The sequence below is a fragment of the Mus musculus genome, chromosome 1 (genome assembly GCF_000001635.26).
Source record: "Mus musculus strain C57BL/6J chromosome 1, GRCm38.p6 C57BL/6J".
Taxonomy (NCBI): Eukaryota; Metazoa; Chordata; class Mammalia; order Rodentia; family Muridae; genus Mus; species Mus musculus.
The window spans coordinates 111876534-111896103 of record NC_000067.6 but is presented as its reverse complement, the minus strand read 5'-3'; the positions used below and the strand labels follow the sequence as shown (position 1 = coordinate 111896103).

Here is a 19570-nt window from a genome sequence, read left to right as displayed (position 1 = left end):
CCTTATAGGCCCACACATACACTAATCTAATAGTAAATAATTTGAGTACATATTTTAACTATTGTATAGTGCTTGGAAAACATAAGAGAGAAGGTATTTATTTATGATTATGTTTTATATTTTCTTTGAAATGTTTTTATTATTTAGATTACTATTTCCTATAACACTTGTATAAAAATAGTAATTGGTCCTGCAGGTGTGATAAAGAGAGTTAATATTTGCAGACTGGTCATTCATTACCAAAAATAAAACTAAGCATCTCTCTTTGGATTGCTCTAAACATAACTACCTTGAGAATTCATTAATGGCTCCATTTATTTCACGGTTGAGAAAAATATAGCTGACAGAAGTTAAGACCACAAAATGTCATGATGGTCATTTTTTTTTTCATCAAGCTTTATGCTTGCATTGTTCAAGCACCTATGTTTTTTGTTACTTTACTGTAAGATTTTACATATATATGACCTAAATTATTTTAGTAGGATTCTAGATCATGTGCACAGCAGATATTGAAATGAAAGGAAATCATGTTCAGCTGTTATTTTTCAGGAAGTGTCAAATGAAGGAAAAATCTGTAAGAAGTAAGTTTGTGGTGGGATATAATGATTCAATCAACATCCTGTAAGAATAAAAAGAAAAACTTGGGACAACATTATTGTTTTCTTAATATGATCACCAACCACTTTTATAACTTTTTTGGATCTTAATTTTTCTCTTGATGTAGCCATCATATCTCCCTGAATTATTTTATTCTTATTCTTTCCAAGTGCTATCTTTTTTTTGTGGAAAATCATTATTCTGTTTATTTTATATATTTTTTATTACGTATTTTCCTCAATTACATTTCCAATGCTATCCCAAAAGTCCCCCATACCCCCCCCCACTCCCCTACCCACCCATTCCCACTTTTTGGCCCTGGCGTTCCCCTGTACTGGGGCATATAAACTTTGCAAGTCCAATGGGCCTCTCTTTCCAGTGATGGCTTACTAGGCCATCTTTTGATACATATGCAGCTAGAGTCAAGAGCTCCCGGGTACTGGTTAGTTCATACTGTTGTTGCACCTACAGGGTTGCAGATCTCTTTAGCTCCTTGGTTACTTTCTCTAGCTCCTCCATTGGGGGCCCTGTGAGCATCCACTTATGTGTTTGCTATCTTAAAGTTTATTCTTGCAAGTTATTTCATAGAATGCCCAAACCTACATTTGTATGATAAAGATGAAACTCTATCAAACATTTTAATTCTATATAAGAAGAAAATCTAGAATTTCAAGAAGCATCTCTTGAAAACCCAAGATTCATAGGAAATTATTTACCAAGCTTTCCCCATATTGTATCACTAGTAACCAGTGCCTGGTAGAATATAATGCATAGTTATAGACTGAAGTATTTGATAAAAAAAAATTTTACAAATGGGAATCAGTTATTTCCCCACAATGACAACAGAATAATCTCAAGAATAGACTTTTATAATAGACATCAAAAAAACAACACATAAACCACTAAACTCTACATAAATGCCATAGGACATCACAAAACAATTTTCTGTTCCTTTCCAAAAGTTCAACTTTGTTATTGTGGAGTTGATATTACCACCAATGCCATGGAAGCTGCTGTCCTTGATGTGTCTCATCATAGCAGAAAGATGACTCAAACCTTACTCCCTCATAACTTTTCAGGAAGTCTGAGTTTCCTGAGAGAATGATATTTTGTCCTTAGCCCAAGTCACATGTGCCAACTCTGGTGAAAATGAGTTGATTTGATACACAACAGGATATGTGTAGAAATCAAAATTGTCTAGAAAACCATTAGTATATATTAGGTTTTCAAAGCTTAAAAGAAAAAAAAAAGCATTTGCTACAATGTTCTCATGTTTTCTCAAATAGTTAAAAAAACCTTCAATTATCTGTAAACTTTCAAGATATGAAACTGTCATCTCTAGTTTTCCATTACAAAAATATAATTTCAGTTCTAAATATGGAAACAATTAAGTTTCAAGTATGATCACCCACTATAGCTATGCTTTCTGTTTTCACATCAACTTGACACAGGCTAGAATCATTTTGGGAGGAAGAAACCCATCTGAGAAAATGCTCACAAGAATTGTCTGTAGTCAAGCCTATTGTAAGCTTTCTTAATTGATCATTGATTTGTGTGGACCCAGATACCCTATTGCATTTTTTCCTGGAAAATGTAAGATTAAAGTAAGCAAGCCAAGAAGAGTAAGCTAGTAAGAAAAATGCCCTTTTCATTCCAAAATCTCCCTCCACGGCTGCTACTTCAGTGTTTGCCTCCAAATTTCTGCTCTGTTGGAATTTTTGCCCCCACTTCTTGGTGGTAGAAAGTTGTAGACTAAAATAATCACTTCCCCCCAAAGTTGCTTTTGTCCAGGGTATTTTATCACAACACTAGGAACCCCAGTTAAAAGACTTGCCCATGATATTCTTTACTTGTCTAGTTCAGACATATTAGCAATTCTATATTTTGTAACAGGAAAATAAATGGTAGTTTATGTTTCTACATAGACTTTTCTCTGTGAAAACTTTAGGGAAATAAAGAGGGGGTTCTAGATAGCATACATAGTATATCATACAGCAAAATATTTAGAAGATTTGAATAGACAACACATGGTTCTTTTTCCTTCAATAAGTCAGAATATTGAATACATGTCATGAATGTTATTTACAATTTAATTCTTTCAGAAGTATTCCTTGTTCTTGCTTCTTATGTTTAAAATTTATAGTACATGCTTTCCTCTTATACATGGTTGCTACAGTTTTATATTAACTGTTAGCAGGTTACTGAGAAGCATTCTTTCTTTTCCCAAATTGTAGCAGATATATTCTTAATGTACCATATCTCATATATCAGAACAAACATCCACAAGTAATACATACCACAAGCATTCCTTGGGCCATGTGTCTAATATTTTTTCCAGCTGAAAAACTGTCTGATTCTAAATCATAGGTGAGTGTTGATAGCAGATGGTTTGAAGTAATGTACCAAAATGGTGTCATTTCTTCTTGACTCATGAACCACCAATCCTTATACCTCATGATAAGTGGTAAATGTTTTAAGTATTTGTATCTGACCACTAACTTTAGAAGACAAATTATTAAAAGTGTCCAAAATAGTATATTTTATGTAATGCAGGTCAAGATGAGTATCTGTGGTAGATCAGAATAGACTCCTACTAGATGATAAAAACAAGTCCCAGATGACTCGCTAATCAATAGCCAAAGAGACACTACCATTTTCATTAGAAACAATATATAGACAGGCATAAGTAGCATTTCAGTTTCAGTTAGTAGATTTGTAAGTAAATTGAATGTGACCATTTTTACCATACATTATATTTTCAAAATTGAGTTTTTTTTTAATCAGAGTATGATATTTCAACATAATTGTCTTAGTCAGGGTGTCTATTCCTGCACAAACATCATGACCAAGAAGCAAGTTGGGGAGGAAAGGGTTTATTCAGCTTACTCTTCCACATTGTTGTTCATCACCAAAGGAAGTCAGGACTGGAACTCAAGCAGGTCAGGGAAGCAGGAGCTGATGCAGAGGCCATAGAGAGATGTTCTTTACTGGCTTGCTTCCCCTGGCTTGCTCAACCTGTTCTCTTATAGAACCCAATACTACCAGCCTAGAGATGATCCCACCCACAGGGGACCTTTCCTCCTTGATCAGTAATTGGGAAAATGCCTTATAGCTGGATCGCATAGAGTCATCTCCCCAACTGAAGCTCCTTTTTCTGTGATAACTCCAGCTTGTGTCAAGTTGACACAAAACTAGCCAGTAAAATTTACCCCTTGTCAACTTGACATACAAACACATCACTAGTAAGCCTCAAACCTTAGTTTCTTATTCATTCCCAAGATCTAAACAACCTTAAAAGTCCCACAGTCTTTGCAAATTCTTAAAATTTCAATCTCTCTTAAAATCCAAGGTCTTTACAATTAGGTTCTTAACTGTGGGTTCCACTAAAATAATTGCTTCAAGAGGGAAAAGCATCAGGGCACAGTCACAATCAAAAGCAAAAATTAAACTCCAACTGTCCAATGTCTGGGATCCAACTCATGATCTTCTGGGCCCCTCCAAAGGCTTAGATCACTTCTCCAGCCATACCCTTTGTAGCACACACATTGTCTTCTAGGTTCCGGCTGCCTGTACTCCACTGCTGCTGCTGTTCTTGGTGGTCATCTTATGGTACTGGCATCTCCAAACGCTGCTGTCTTCCACTGCAACTTAGCTTCAACAATAGCTTCTCATAGGCTCTCTTCATAGTGCCAAGCCTCAACTCCTTTGCATGACCCCTTCAGTCCTGGGCTATCAATTCCAACTGAGGCTGCACCTTCACCAATGGCCTTCCATGGCCTCACACAGTGCCAAGCCTCACCAGCCTAAGTGACACTTCATGCCTTCAAAACCAGTACCACCTGGGTAACTCTTACACATTACTAAGTCCAGCCACAGCACAAGGTAAAATCTTGGATATCTCTGGAACACCACCTCTGTACTCTCAGAAAACACTTCCCAGAAAATATCAACTCAATGATGCTGGTCTCTTCTTAATCACTGCCAATTTCTTTTTTTTTTTTTTTAATTTTTATTTTTTTTATTAGGTATTTTCCTCATTTACATTTTCAATGCTATCCCAAAGGTCCACCATACCCACCCTCCCAATCCCCTACCCACCCACTCCCCCTTTTTGGCCCTGGTGTTCTCCTGTACTGGGGCATATAAAGTTTGCAAGTCCAATGGGCCTCTCTTTGCAGTGATGGCCGACTAGGCCAACTTTTGATACATATGCAGCTAAAGACAAGAGCTCCCGGGTACTGGTTAGTTCATATTGCTGTTCCACCTATAGGGTTGCAGTTCCCTATAGCTCCTTGGGTAATTTCTCTAGCTCCTCCATTAGGGGCCATGTGACCCATCCAATAGCTGACTGTGATCATCCACTTCTGTGTTTGCTAGGCCCCGGCATAGTCTCACAAGAGAGAGCTATAACTGGGTCCTTTCAGCGAAATCTTGCTAGTGTATGCAATGGTGTTAGCATTTGGAAGCTGATTATGGGATGGATCCCTGCATATGGCAGTCACTAGATGGTCTATCCTTTCGTCACAGCTCCAAATTTTGTCTCTGTAACTCCTTCTATGGGTGTTTTGTTCCCATTTCTGAGAAAGGGTAAAGTGTCCACACTTTGGTCTTCGGTCTTCTTGAATTTCATGCGTTTGGCAAGTTGTATCTTATATCTTGGGTATCCTAAGTTTCTGGGCTATTATCCACTTCTCAGTGAGTACATATTGTGTGAGTTCCTTTGTGATTGGGTTACCACACTCAGGATGATACCCTCCAGGTCCATCCATTTGCCTAGGAATTTCATAAATTCATTATTTTAATAGCTGAGTAGTATTCCATTGTGTAAATGTACCACATTTTCTATATTCTTTCCTCTGTTGAGGGGCATCTGGGTTCTTTCCATCTTCTGTCTATTATAAACAAGGCTGCTATGAACATAGTGGAGCATGTGTTCTTCTTACTGGTTGGGACATCTTCTGGATATATGCCCAGGAGAGGTATTGTGGGATCCTCTGGTAGTACTATGTCCAATTTTCTGAGGAACCGCCAGACTGATTTCCAGAGTGGTTGTACAAGCTTGCAATCCCACCAACAATGGAGGAGTGTTCCCCTTTCTCCACATCCTCGCCAACATCTGCTGTCACCTGAGTTTTTGATCTTAGCCATTCTGACTGGAGTGAAGTGGAATCTCAGTGTTGTTTTGATTTGCATTTCCCTGATGATTAAGGATGTTGAACATTTTTTCAGGTGTTTCTCTGCCATTCGGTATTCCTCAGGTGAGAATGCTTTGTTCAGATCTGAGCCCCATTTTTTAATGGGGTTATTTGATTTTCTGGAGTCCACCGTCTTGAGTTCTTTATATATATTGTATATTAGTCCCCTATCCGATTTGGGATAGGTAAAGATCCTTTCCCAATCTGTTGGTGGCCTTTTTGTCTTATTGACGGTGTCTTTTGCTTTGCAGAAGCTTTGCAATTTTATGAGGTCCCATTTATCGATTCTTGATCTTACAGCACAAGCCATTGCTGGTCTATTCAGGAATTTTTCCCCTGTACCCATATCTTCAAGGCTTTTCCCTACTTTCTCCTCTATAAGTTTCAGTGTCTCTGGTTTTATGTGGAGTTCCTTAATCCACTTAGATTTGACCTTAGTACAGGGAGATAGAAATGGATCAATTCGCATTCTTCTACATGATAACCACCAGTTGTGCCAACACCATTTGTTGAAAATGCTGTCTTTTTTCCACTGGATGGTTTTAGCTCCCTTGTCAAAGATCAAGTGACCATAGGTGTGTGGGTTCATCTCTGGGTTTTCAATTCTGTTCCATTGTTCTACTTGTCTGTCACTATACCAGTACCATGCAGTTTTGATCACAATTGCTCTGTAGTACAGTTTTAGGTCTGGCATGGTGATTCCACCAGAGGTTCTTTTATCCTTGAGAAGAGTTTTCGCTATCCTCGGTTTTTTGTTATTCCAGATGAATCTGCCGATTGCCCTTTCTAATTCGTTGAAGAATTGAGTTGGGATTTTGATGGGGATTGCATTGAATCTGTAGATTGCTTTTGGCAAGATAGCCATTTTTACAATGTTGATCCTGCCAATCCATGAGCATGGGAGATCTTTCCATCTTCTGAGATCTTCTTTAATTTCTTTCTTTAGAGATTTGAAGTTCTTATCATACAGATCTTTCACTTCATTAGTTAGAGTCACGCCAAGATATTTTATATTATTTGTGACCATTGAGAAGGGTGTTGTTTCCCTAATTTCTATCTCAGCCAGTTTATCCTTTGTATACAGAAAAGCCATTGACTTGTGTGATTTAATTTTATATCCAGCTACTTCATTGAAGCTGTTTATCGGGCTTAGGAGTTCTCTGGTGGAATTTTAGGGTCACTTATAAATACTATCATATCATCTGCAAAAAGTGATATTTTGACTTCTTCCTTTCCAATTTGTATCCCCTTGATCTCCTTTTGTTGTCTAATTGCTCTGGCTAGGACTTCAAGTACGATGTTGAATAGGTAGGGCGAGAGTGGACAGCCTTGTCTAGTCCCTGATTTTAGTGGGATTGCTTCCAGCTTCTCACCATTTACTTTGATGTTGGCTATTGGTTTGCTGTAGATTGCTTTTATCATGTTATGTATGGGCCTTGAATTCCTGATCTTTCCAAGACTTTTATCATGAATGGGTGTTGGATTTCTCAAATGCTTTCTCAGCATCTAACGAGATGATCATGTGGTTTTTGTCTTTGAGTTTGTTTATATACTGGATTACATTGATGGATTTCCATATATTAAACCATCCCTGCATCCCTGGGATGAAACCTACTTGGTCAGGATGGATGATTGTTTTGATGTGTTCTTGGATTCGGTTAGCAAGAACTTTATTGAGGATTTTTGCATCGATGTTCATAAGGGAAATTGGTCTGAAGTTCTCTATCTTTGTTGGGTCTTTTTGTGGTTTAGGTATCAGAGTAATTGTGACTTCATAGAATGAGTTGGGTAGAGTACCTTCCGTTTCTATTTTGTGGAATAGTTTGTGAAGAACTGGAATTAGGTCTTCTTTGAAGGTCTGATAGAACTCTGCACTAAACCCATCTGGTCCTGGGCTTTTTTTGGCTGGGAGACTATTAATAACTGCTTCTATTTCTTTAGGGGATATGGGACTGTTTAGATGGTCAACTTGATCTTGATTCAACTTTGGTACCCGGTATCTGTCCAGAAATTTGTCCATTTCGTCCAGGTTTTCCAGTTTTGTTGAGTATAGCCTTTTGTAGAAGAATCTGATGGTGTTTTGGATTTCTTCAGGATCTGTTGTTATGTCTCCCTTTTCATTTCTGATTTTGTTAATTAGGATGCTGTCCCTGTGCCCTCTAGTGAGTCTAGCTAAGGGTTGATCTATCTTGTTGATTTTCTCAAAGAACCAACTCCTGGTTGGTTAATTCTTTGAATAGTTCTTCTTGTTTCCACTTGGTTGATTTCACCCCTGAGTTTGATTATTTCCTGCCTTCTACTCCTTTTGGGTGAATTTGCTTCCTTTTTTTCTAGACCTCTTAGGTGTGTTGTCAAGCTGCTAATGTGTGCTCTCTCTAGTTTCTTTTTGGAGGCACTCAGAGCTATGAGTTTTCCTCTTAGGAATGCTTTCATTGTGTCCCATAAGTTTGAGTATGTTGTGGCTTCATTTTCATTAAACTCCAAAAAGTCCTTAATTTCTTTCTTTATTCCTTCCTTGACCAAGGTATCATTGAGAAGAGTGTTGTTCAGTTTCCACGTGAATGTTGGCTTTCTATTATTTATTTTGTTATTGAAGATCAGCCTTAGTCCATGGTGATCTGATAGGATGCATGGGACAATTTCAATATTTTTGTATATGTTGAGGCTTGTTTTGTGACCAATTATGTGGTCAATTTTAGAGAAGGTACCATGAGGTGCTGAGAAGAAGGTATATCCTTTTGTTTTAGGATAAAATGTTCTGTAGATATCTGTTAAGTCCATTTGTTTCATCACTTCTGTTAGTTTCACTGTGTCCCTGTTTAGTTTCTGTTTCCATGATCTGTCCATTGGTGAAAGTGGTGTGTTGAAGTCTCCCACTATTATTGTGTGAGGTGCAATGTGTGCTTTGAGCTTTACTAAAGTGTCTTTAATGAATGTGGCTGCCCTTGTATTTGGAGCATAGATATTCAGAATTGAGAGTTGCTCTTGGAGGATTTTACCTTTGATGAGTATGAAGTGCCCCTTCTTGTCTTTTTTGATGACTTTGGGTTGGAAGTCAATCTTATCAGATATTAGGATGGCTACTCCAGCTTGTTTCTTCATACCATTTGCTTGGAAAATTGTTTTCCAGCCTTTCATTCTGAGGTAGTGTCCATCTTTTTCTCTGAGATGAGTTTCCTGTAAGCATCAAAATGTTGGGTCTTGTTTGTGTAGCCAGTTTGTTAGTCTATGTCTTTTTATTGGGGAGTTGAGACCATTGATATTAAGAGATATTAAGGAAAAGTAATTGTTGCTTCCTATTATTTTTGTTGTTAAAGTTGGCATTCTGTTCTTGTGGCTGTCTTCTTTTAGTTTTGTTGAGGGATTATCTTCTTGTTTTTTCTAGGGCATGGTTCCCGTCCTTGTATTGGTTTTTTTTCTGTTATTATCCTTTGAAGGGCTGGATTCGTGGAGAGATAATGGGTGAATTTAGTTTTGTCATGGAATACTTTGGTTTCTCCATCTATGGTAATTGAGAGTTTGGCTGGGTATAGTAGCCTGGGCTGGAATTTGTGTTCTCTTAGTGTCTGTATAACATATCCAGGCTCTTATAGCTTTCATAGTCTCTGGTGAATAATCTGGTGTAATTCTGATAGGCTTGCCTTTATATGTTACTTGACCTTTTTCCCTTACTGCTTTTAGTATTCTATCTTTATTTAGTGCATTTGGTGTTCTGATTATTATGTTTTGGGAGGAATTTCTTTTCTGGTCCAGTCTATTTGGAGTTCTGTAGGCTTTTTGTATGTTCATGGGCATCTCTTTCTTTAGATTTGGGAAGTTTTCTTCAATAATTTTGTTGAAGATGTTTGCTGGTCCTTTGAGTTGAAAATCTTCATTCTCATCCACTCCTATTATCTGTAGGTTTGGTCTTCTCATTGTGTCCTGGATTTCCTGGATGTTTTGAGTTGGGATTGTTTTGCATTTTCCATTTTCTTTGATTGTTGTGCCGATGTTCTCTATGGAATCTTCTGCACCTGAGATTCTCTCTTCCATCTCTTGTATTCTGTTGCTGATGCTGGCATCTATGGTTCCAGATTTCTTTCCTAGGGTTTCTATCTCCAGGGTTGCCTCACTTTGGGTTTTCTTTATTGTGTCTACTTCCCTTTTTAGGTCTAGTATGGTTTTGTTCATTTCCATCACCTGTTTGGATGTGTTTTCCTGTTTTTCTATAAGGACTTCTACCTGTTTGGTTGTGTTTTCCTGTTTTTCTTTAAGGACTTGTAACTCTTTAACAGTGTTCTCCTGTATTTCTTTAAGTGAGTTATTAAATTCCTTCTTTATGTCCTCTACCATCATCATGAGATATACTTTTAAATCCAGGTCTACCTTTTCAGGTGTGTTAGGGTGCCCTGGCCTGGGCGAAGTCGGCATTCTAGGTTCTGATGATGGTGATTGGTCCTGGTTTCTGTTAGTAGGATTCTTATGTTTACCTTTCGCCATCTGGCAATTTCTGGAGTTAGTTGTTATAGTTGTCTTTGTTTAGAGATTGTTCCTCTGTTGATTTTGTTACCCTCTATCAGCAGACGTGGGAGACTAGGTCTCTCCTCTGAGTTTCAGTGGTCAGAGCAGTCTCTGCAGGCAAGCTCTCCTCTTTCAGGGAAGGTGCACAGTTATCTGGTGTTTGAACCTCCTCCTGGCTGAAGATAAAGGCCCAAAACAGGATCTTTCCCAGAAGCTGTGTTGCTTTGGCCAGGAAGGTGGCCGGTTGTCTGGAGTTGAAGATGGCGCCACCTCAGGAGCTCTGTGGCTCTCTCCTGTCCCAGAAATGGCTGGCCTCTGTATTCCACACTGTCACCCGTGCAGCCTGCCCTCCTCGGATTCCCGGAGCCAAGGAGGCTTCCGCCGCCGGGGCCTGAGGCACAAACCTCTCGGGCCGGGCAGGCCCCTGTGCTCTCACCAGGAAGGTGGCTGGTTGTCTAGAGCCGAAGATGGCGCTGCCTCAGAAGCTCTGTGGCTCTTGCCTGTCCCAGAAAGAGCTGGCCTCTGTATTCCACACCCTCACCCGTGCAGCCTGCCCTCCGTGGAGTCCTGGAGCCAAGGAGGCTCCCGCCGGGGCCAGAGGGACAAACCTCTCGGGCCACTGCCAATTTCTTTGCTCCAGCTAGCCAGCATCAATAGTCCCAGTAATGCAAAGGTTTTACTTTAGTAGTTCTGGTATCTTGTTAATCACAGCTGATTCTTCAGCACCAGCTAACCAGAACCACAGAATCTTCACAATCCAAAATAGCAATGGCCCTGAACAGTCTTTAATTTTCCCTCTGAAATTTCACAAGCCAGGCCTCCATTTTGTGCACTGTTTTCAACATTATCTTCCAAGCTCCTACACAACATCTCACAGAGCTCTTAACACCAAATGGATCTTTTGGCCCAAAGTCCCAAAGTCCTTCCACAGTCCTCCCCAAAACATGGTCAGGTTGTCGCAGGAATACCCCACTATGCTGGTACCAATTTTTCTTAGTCAGGGTTTCTATTCCTGCACAAGCATCATGACCAAAATGCAAGTTGTGGAGGAAAGGGTTTATTCAGCTTAATCTTCCACATGGTTCATCACCAAAGGAAGTCAGGACTGGAACTCAAACAGGTCAGGAAGCAGGAGCTGGTGCAGAGGCCAAGGAGGAATGTTCTTTACTGGCTTGCTTCCCCTGGCTTTCTTCCCCTGGCTTGCTTAGCCTGTATAGAACCCAATACTACCAGCCCAGAGATGGTCCCACCCACAAGGGGCCTTTCCTCCTTGATCACTAATTGAGAAAATGCCTTACAGCTGGATCTTGTGGAGGCATCTCCCCAACTGAAGCTCCTTTCTCTGTGATAACTCCAGCCTGTGTCAAGTTGACACTCCAAACTAGCCAGTACAATTGTGAAAGAATATTTTTATGCAATCACTGCATACAGTAATTTTGATGGGATAGTAAGATTGGTATTTTGTTATGTTATCATGTATTCAAATTGCATAAAATGTATGTCCTGTTTAAATTACACATATATTCCCTAATTTTGGTGTATATATACTCACAGTCATGGCCATGCTAAAGAATCTTTGCTACCAGAAGTTTGACAGTGTCTTTTTTGTCTGACTTGTGAATTTACCTGTAAAGAATGCTAATATCTTCTAATGAAATTTTCAAATAAGAATGTTATATAGTTAAAATTGTCCATATATTTCATTTGGTTCTTACTTAAGGTCGTCAGTCAATATGTATGGAACCATGAAAGCTAGCCTGTTTTCTGGTTGAACTAGGTTCAAACCCTGGAGAATTGAAGGAAGTTTGTCATGCGACCAAACACTAGGTTCCTGACACGATGCCCTAGCTCTCCATAATTCTGTGGCCATCAGTCACAGTCATAATATGCTGTCCAGACTCTACCCCCACAGTTACCTGGATGTTGCCAAGTAGGTCCGACCCACTATAAAAGGAGCTATTTGCCCTGCCCCCTACTCTTACTCTCTTACTTTTGCCTCTCTCTAGCCCTCTTGTTCACTCCCTTGCAGCATTCTCTTTTCTCCTCTCTTCATGTGGCCATGTCTGGCTTCTACTTCTCTGCTCTCTCCCTCTCTCTGCCTTTCTGGGACTTGCTGTGCTGGAGCAATGGAGCAAGTCTTCCTCTAAAGACTTGTGTACCCAATCTCCCACAGAAGGCCTCTCAACTTTTCCAGCCAAGGCTTCCACCAAGCCAAGCCACCTGCCTGAGCAAGTCAGACTCTCTTCCCTAAGGGACCCAGCCAGCTCTCTCCTCCTGCTCTTTTCCCTTCGGCCCTGGGCGCCTACTCAGTTCTCAACTCTTCTGATACATCCAGTGGCATCTGTGGTGTCTGAGCCAGATAACCTGTTGTCCTTGGCCTCCATGCAGGCCCTGGAACCCCGAGCCAATTCCAGCAGGCCTGTGGGGATCTCAGACTCCCTCTCCCTACTCTCAGAGTCCTGATTCTCACAGCCCAATGCCTGCCTGCAGCAGGAGCATAGGGTGCACGAAGTCAAACTTCCTGAGTCCACCTCCATGAGCTGCCCCAAGTCTGTGATGGGCTGGACGTGGGGCCCCATTTTAACCCACAAATATATATTTCAAATATTCTCAGTATTGAAACATCCAAAATTGAACACCAATACAATCACATTGGGTAGTAGTTATAACTGATAGTTTAGTTACAAGATAATATATAAAATCTAACTTCCATGGGTTCCTTGCATGACTAAATGATCAGAGCTGCAATACAGCGATCTGTTCCACTCATCAGAGAAAAAGAAAAAAAAAATCAATCACATTGGTCCTTTAAATCAATGAGTCAATTTAGAAAAAGTCAATGAACCCCATCTAAAACCAAGACGGATATGCAATGTTCGTGAAAACTTCTATGTGATTTTATAAAGCTGTCCAGGTCTCAATACCTGATGTGTTCAAATAAGAGTTATGTTATACTTCAGTTTAACACTAAACATATTTAACAGATGCCTAGTACATACTGAATGAGGTAAGGTTCTCCATACCTTTGCTATTTGAAGATTAAAAGAAATGCCACAGAAAATCCAATAACATTTGACCATATATTTATTTATTCATTTAAAAATTTATTGCTTATTATTTTTTATTCTTTAATCTTTTTTTACAGTACAGACTTTATCCCCCTCCAGACTCACCCTTCCACTGTTCTACATCCCACATCTCTCCCCGCCATGTTCAAGAGCCCTGTGGCTGGCCGGACATGGGACTCCATTTTAACCTAAAATATGTATTTCAAATATTTTCAGTGTTGAAACATCCAAAACTGAACAGCAATGCAATCACATTGGATAGTAGTTATAACTGACAGTTTAGTTACAAGATAATATATAAAATCATCCCCACCCCACCCCCACCCCACCAGGGTTCCCCACTCCCTGGTGTAGCAAATCTCTTTAGGGTTAGGTCCATCTTCTCTGACTGAGTTCAGACCTGGCAGTCCTCTTCTGTATATGTGTTGTGGGCCTCATATCAGCTGGTATTTGCTGCCTGGTTGGTGGCTCAGTGTCTGAAAGATCCCAGGGTTCCAGGTTAGTTGAGACTACTGGTCTTCCTATAGAGTAACCTTCCTCCTTAGTGTCTTCCAGCTTTAACCTAATTCAACATCAGGGGTCAACACCTTCTGTCCATTGGTTGGATGTAAATATCTACATCTGATTCTTTCAGCTACTTGTTGGGCCTTTCTGAGGGCAGTCCTGATTGGCCTCTGCTTGTAAGGACATCAGTAATAATAGTGTCAGGCCATGGGTCCTCCCCATGAGCTGGATCTCAACTTGGGCCTTCTTTCCTCAGGCTTTTTTCCATTTTTATTCCTGCACTTCTTTCAGACAGGAATAATTCTGTGTCAGAGTTTTTGACTATGGGATAGCAAAACCATCCCTGTACTTGATGCCCTTTTTACTAGAGGTAGACTCTACCAGTTTCCTCTCCCCACTGTGGGTCATTTATTGACCTACATATATTTACTAGGATGAAAATAAATATTTTAAATGTTATAAAAATATTTAAAGACATATGAAGATATATATAATTTTCTTTTAAAAATTAAATGTAATTAGTGCTCATTAAAGATGGAATTTTACTTCCATTATGTATTATATACAGCTAAAAATATTTTTTAAAAATACTACATTGTTTAGATCAGAAAACGCTAACTTCAAATTCTTTTTGTAAAGACTATGCACATATATTTATATTACAATGAATAAACTTCAAGCATTTAATTTCCTAGGGTATTGTGTAAAATTCCAATTCTGAATTTATACATAGTTGGTCAGTTGCTTATCAATTTCCAAGACACTAAATGAAATACGATAATATTCTTATAAATGCTGCTTGATCAAAAACTACTAATCTAAGATAACAACAAACAATGAATTAATATTAGGATCTTAGGCTAAAAAACAACACCAATGAATGGAAATTAAAAATTAAATTATACCTCTCTTTGCCCCATCTACTGCGAGGATGAAGACCATTCTCAGCAATCAGACTGTGGGCATTCCCGAGAATGTCGAAATCACTCTGAAAGGGCGCACAGTCATTGTGAAGGGCCCCAGGGGGACTCTGCGGAGGGACTTCAATCACATCAACGTGGAGCTGTCTTCTTGGGAAGAAGAAGAAAAGGCTCCGGGTTGACAAATGGTGGGGTAACAGAAAGGAACTGGCCACCGTCAGGACCATCTGCAGTAATGTTCAGAACATGATCAAGGGTGTCACACTGGGCTTCCGATACAAGATGCGGTCTGTGGACGCTCACTTCCCCATCAACATCCTCATCCAGGAGAATGGCTTTTTGGTTGAAATCCGAATTTTCTTGGGTGAAAAATACATTCCCAGGGTTCGGATGAGGACAGGTGTTGCTTGTTCTGTCTCTTAAGCCCAGAAGGATGAGTTAGTCCTTGAAAAAAATGATATTGAACTCGTTTCAAATTCAGCTGCCCTGATTCAGCAAGCCACAACAGTTAAAAACAAGGTTATCAGGAAGTTTTTGGACGGCATCTATGTGTCTGAGAAGGGAACTGTGCAGCAGGCTGACGAGTGAGGAGGTCTCAGTTCCTGGCTCCAGAAATGAGATCCTGATCACAAGAAAAATTTGGGATCTTTTGGAAGAATAAAAGACTTATATATTGAAAAAAATTAAATTTTAATTTGCTTATGTTTTTATAATAGGAAATGTAATATATATATATGTACATATGTATATATATGTGTGTATCTATATAAATATATATACACATTGACATATTAAATGAAAACTTATGTTTTTATGTGATTTCAATACACTTAGCTAATATTATGCCTCAACCCCTGATTGCTGAAATACCTCTGCATACTCCATCCCTTCATAGAATTTTAGGTCCTGCTCTGACATTGTTTTCTTCCAACTTTTTAAAGCTCTTCTTATTTTGTAATTGTTACCCATTTCTTATTCTGAATTCACAGTATTGTTTCCCACTATCTTTGAACTCGTATTAATCGAATTCTGATAATTTTTAGAAAATGTATATTTCTCCAGTCCATATTTTACAAATTATCCTTAATTATTAATTAATTAATTATAATGTGTAATGCTGGCTTTATTTCCTGAAATGAAGAGATGATATGAGAGCCATACCTAAAATGTATGATTACATAGCTTTGGCTGAGCCCAGAAAGTATATTTTTCTGCTCTAATTATGTTTGGTTTCCTGTGTTTAAGGTAGGTATATCTTTACAATACAGAAAGAACATGAATTTATATGAGTACGTAAATGGGGAAAATATTGGAGGACTTGGGGGAGGAGAAATAATATAATTAAATGTATTGCTTAACATTTGTAAATAATGAAAAACTTGAAACAATATTGAAAAAAGGACTATGGAAGTTGATTAATGTTTAGGAGATAATTTCAAGCCAATCGAAATGTTATGTAATCATTACAAGCATTGAACATCTCATAGTACCCATTAATGCACAGATTTTGTGTTTATTGAGTCCATTAAAATAAGAAGGAGAAAGTGTTGGAAACATCTAGAAATATCCATTCAAGAGCATTAAAATACATAAATTATATTATAGTTAAGTCAATACATATGTGCATGCTAAATATGTGTTTTGTTAATAAGTTCCACTTCCAAGCTGGCTCTATTGATTTTTTTCTTTTTAATACTGTCCAAACAGGACCAACACCCTGAAATTTTCCCCAAACCTATATATTTATTTAGTAGGCAAATCATGACATACGTGCAGTGTGCTGACACAGTCAAACAGATGAAAAAGACTTTGGCAATATCCCTCTTTCCCTATTTTCATTCCGCTTAGACATACTATTGAATAATTGTCAGGATATAGATACATAATATACACTAAGTATACCTCTTTTCTTTCAATGTTTTGTCTTCTAGGCAACCTCATGGAATACTCAGTTCATAATGTACATTTAGCTTCAAGATTTTATTTGCTTTGATTTAATGATCTAATGCATATAAATATATTCAAAATGCTAACTGCTATTTTTTCTTTTTTTTTCAAATTTAGTAATGTATTCAGTTTAATCCACAAGCTCTATATAGCTTTAGTTAAAAAATAAAATAAAACAAATGAACCCAAGACACTGTCATAGTATGAGTCATCTATTTCCATAGATAGATAGATAGATAGATAGATAGATAGATAGATAGATAAAAAGTTCTAACTAGGCTATACATATTTCTAAATTATAAGATTTTAATTTATCCTATTATGTTCCTATAAATGATGATTTTTTTATATAGTGTCACTGACTGAACTTTTATTTTTTCCCTGACTGTATACCTTCTGTAATATTTTTTGGTTTATGCAGCACGAACATTGTTTTACTTCTTAATTTGTGTTGTGCTTTTGCCGTTCAACATATGCTGTCTCTCCCAAGTCCCTAGTAACTGACTATCTAAAAGTCTACTGCTATCAATTCTAATTTTCTCAAGGTTGATAACTTCTTTTTGCAATGATAATAGTGGTTTTTTTCATCCCAGGACAAGGCTAAGATTATCAAGTAGAAGAACAGTAATTTTCCTAGGATAAAATAAAGAATAAGCTTATTTACTCATAAGGTTTATAATTCTGAAATTTTAGGACCAAAACAGTAAAAGTCCTGCAAGGACTTAAACTATCTTTCCCAAAGTTACAATGTTTTCATCACAGAAATTCAGCTTGGCTATATTTGGCTAGCTACTATTTTCAGTCCCACAATGATTGTGGTTCTGCCTGAGTGGTTGCTGTCTAGACACCTCTGTTTAACCCAGTAGTTCATTTCATTTAAAGTGAGGCATTGTCGAGGAACTGGGTTAGTGACCTGTGTCAAGAGCCACAAAGCCCCATAGAAAGAGCTTACATAGGTCTGGATTAGGTCCTCTGCATTTAACTTATGATTGTGTATCTTAGTCTTCTTTCTGGACTCCCAACCCTTTTCTTACTGGAACTTGTTATACCATTTTCTAGATGCACCTCTGTCATCCTTAGCAGACATGAAAAGTCAAAATTCTAGTCTCATTATCTTGTTCAGCCAATTTAAAAGATATCAGGCACTCTGCAGATTTGGTAACCCAAATTCATCTTTAAAATTCTCTCTCTCTACCACTCTCTCTACCACTAATGCTGCAAAAAAAAATCTCTTCCTCTTTACTAACTAGCAAATATCTTATTTGACTACCTGTCAGTGTTTTATTAACTCTAAACAAACTGACAAGCACTTTCTTTCCACTTACCTATATATAAGATGGAAACAATCATGCATATCCAAGATGATGCATGAGTTAATACATAGGACAACTTGTGATCTTTGGTGTCCTACCCACTTCCAGTGTGCTTGACTTCCATGGGATTTTTGAATAGGAAACAGTAATGGAGATGCTATACCTTTTTATTCTTCAACCCCTCTCTCAAGAACTATAAAATATAATGAAAATATAAAATTTGATAGTAGGTTCTTTCAAATATTGGATGAATATGCAGTAATTCCAGAAAATGTGTATTGAAGCCAGGTAATCCCCTTATGCTGTGAAGAATAAAAATTATACTCATTCATTTTGAATAAATGTCCAAAATCTATGATGAGCCTCTCCTTTGTTATCTCAGGTTATTATTTGTGGTAGTCCATTAGAGTGCTTTGCTACCAAGTGGGTCATGAAGACAGGAAGATTATGGGCAGCTTCCAATGTTACCAAGTGGCTCTGCAGCACTAAATTGTCATTCTGGATATCCCAGGATGGATTGGCAGAGATGTACTCTAGGTTGTCATGGACAACAATTATATAAACTTTTGAGTGTCTATCTGTTAGTGTCTTAACAGTTACACTATTAAGGATTGGTATAAAGCTTCTACGTTCACTTCACCCAAGAAACTTTAAAAAAAATACACAAAATGCTATGTCTTTATATATCTTTATAGATATGCAGAGGAATTCACATACTACTGTTAAGGTAAGGCTGCAAGTATGTTCCTTATACATGTGTTAATGTCTTGTCTCTTCCACAGGATCTGCAAAATTAGATTTAAGCCATGACAGACACTGTCATCCTTCTGATAAACAGCTTTGAAATTGGATCTGTGTATATTGATCATATCCATTAAAATCTTAGTAGTTATTCCATGATTCCATTAGTCTTTAGAACTTGAATGCTTAACAACAGCCTTCATTTTTCCCCTCTAATTTACAATCAATTCACCCTCAGATGGTATTGTAAAAGTCAACCTCCTTCTATATAGCAACTTTGGATCACTTGCTGAGGACTGAAATTCAGCCAAAAACTTAAGCACCTGTAGTTGCATGTATTCTAATGCTAATTATGTCCCCCCCCCAAAAAAAAAAAACTGTATGAGAGTGTCTGCATGTAGCTTCTGGGAACCTGCCCTCAACTGGTTCTTATTAGTAAATAAAGATGTCAACAGCATATAGCCAGCAGGGCATACAGAAGAGGAATTGGAGGATTTCAGGGCTTGGGACTGGGCAGAGAGAGGGAAGGCAGAAGAGATCTGCCATGCAGGGAGAGCGGAGAGACACCATGCCTGAGAATAGTGCAGGACAGAGAGGCCTGGTCGCCATGTGAAGGAGCTCATAGAGTGCGGCCTAGAATGTGGCCCAGCTGGACAGCCCTCTAAGTCCAGAGTGCCAAGGTAGAACATAGGAGTAAGTGATAACTCAGGATAAATGGCATGGAGGTTAGGCAGTGGCCCAACTATTGTGCTGTTTAAGGCATTTTAAAATATAAATGCTGTGTG

The 19570-nt window shown here is 38.4% G+C and overlaps 1 pseudogene; it reads left to right on the top strand.

The window, feature by feature from the left end:
- On the top strand, positions 14770 to 15467 carry Gm6028 (predicted gene 6028; annotated as a pseudogene).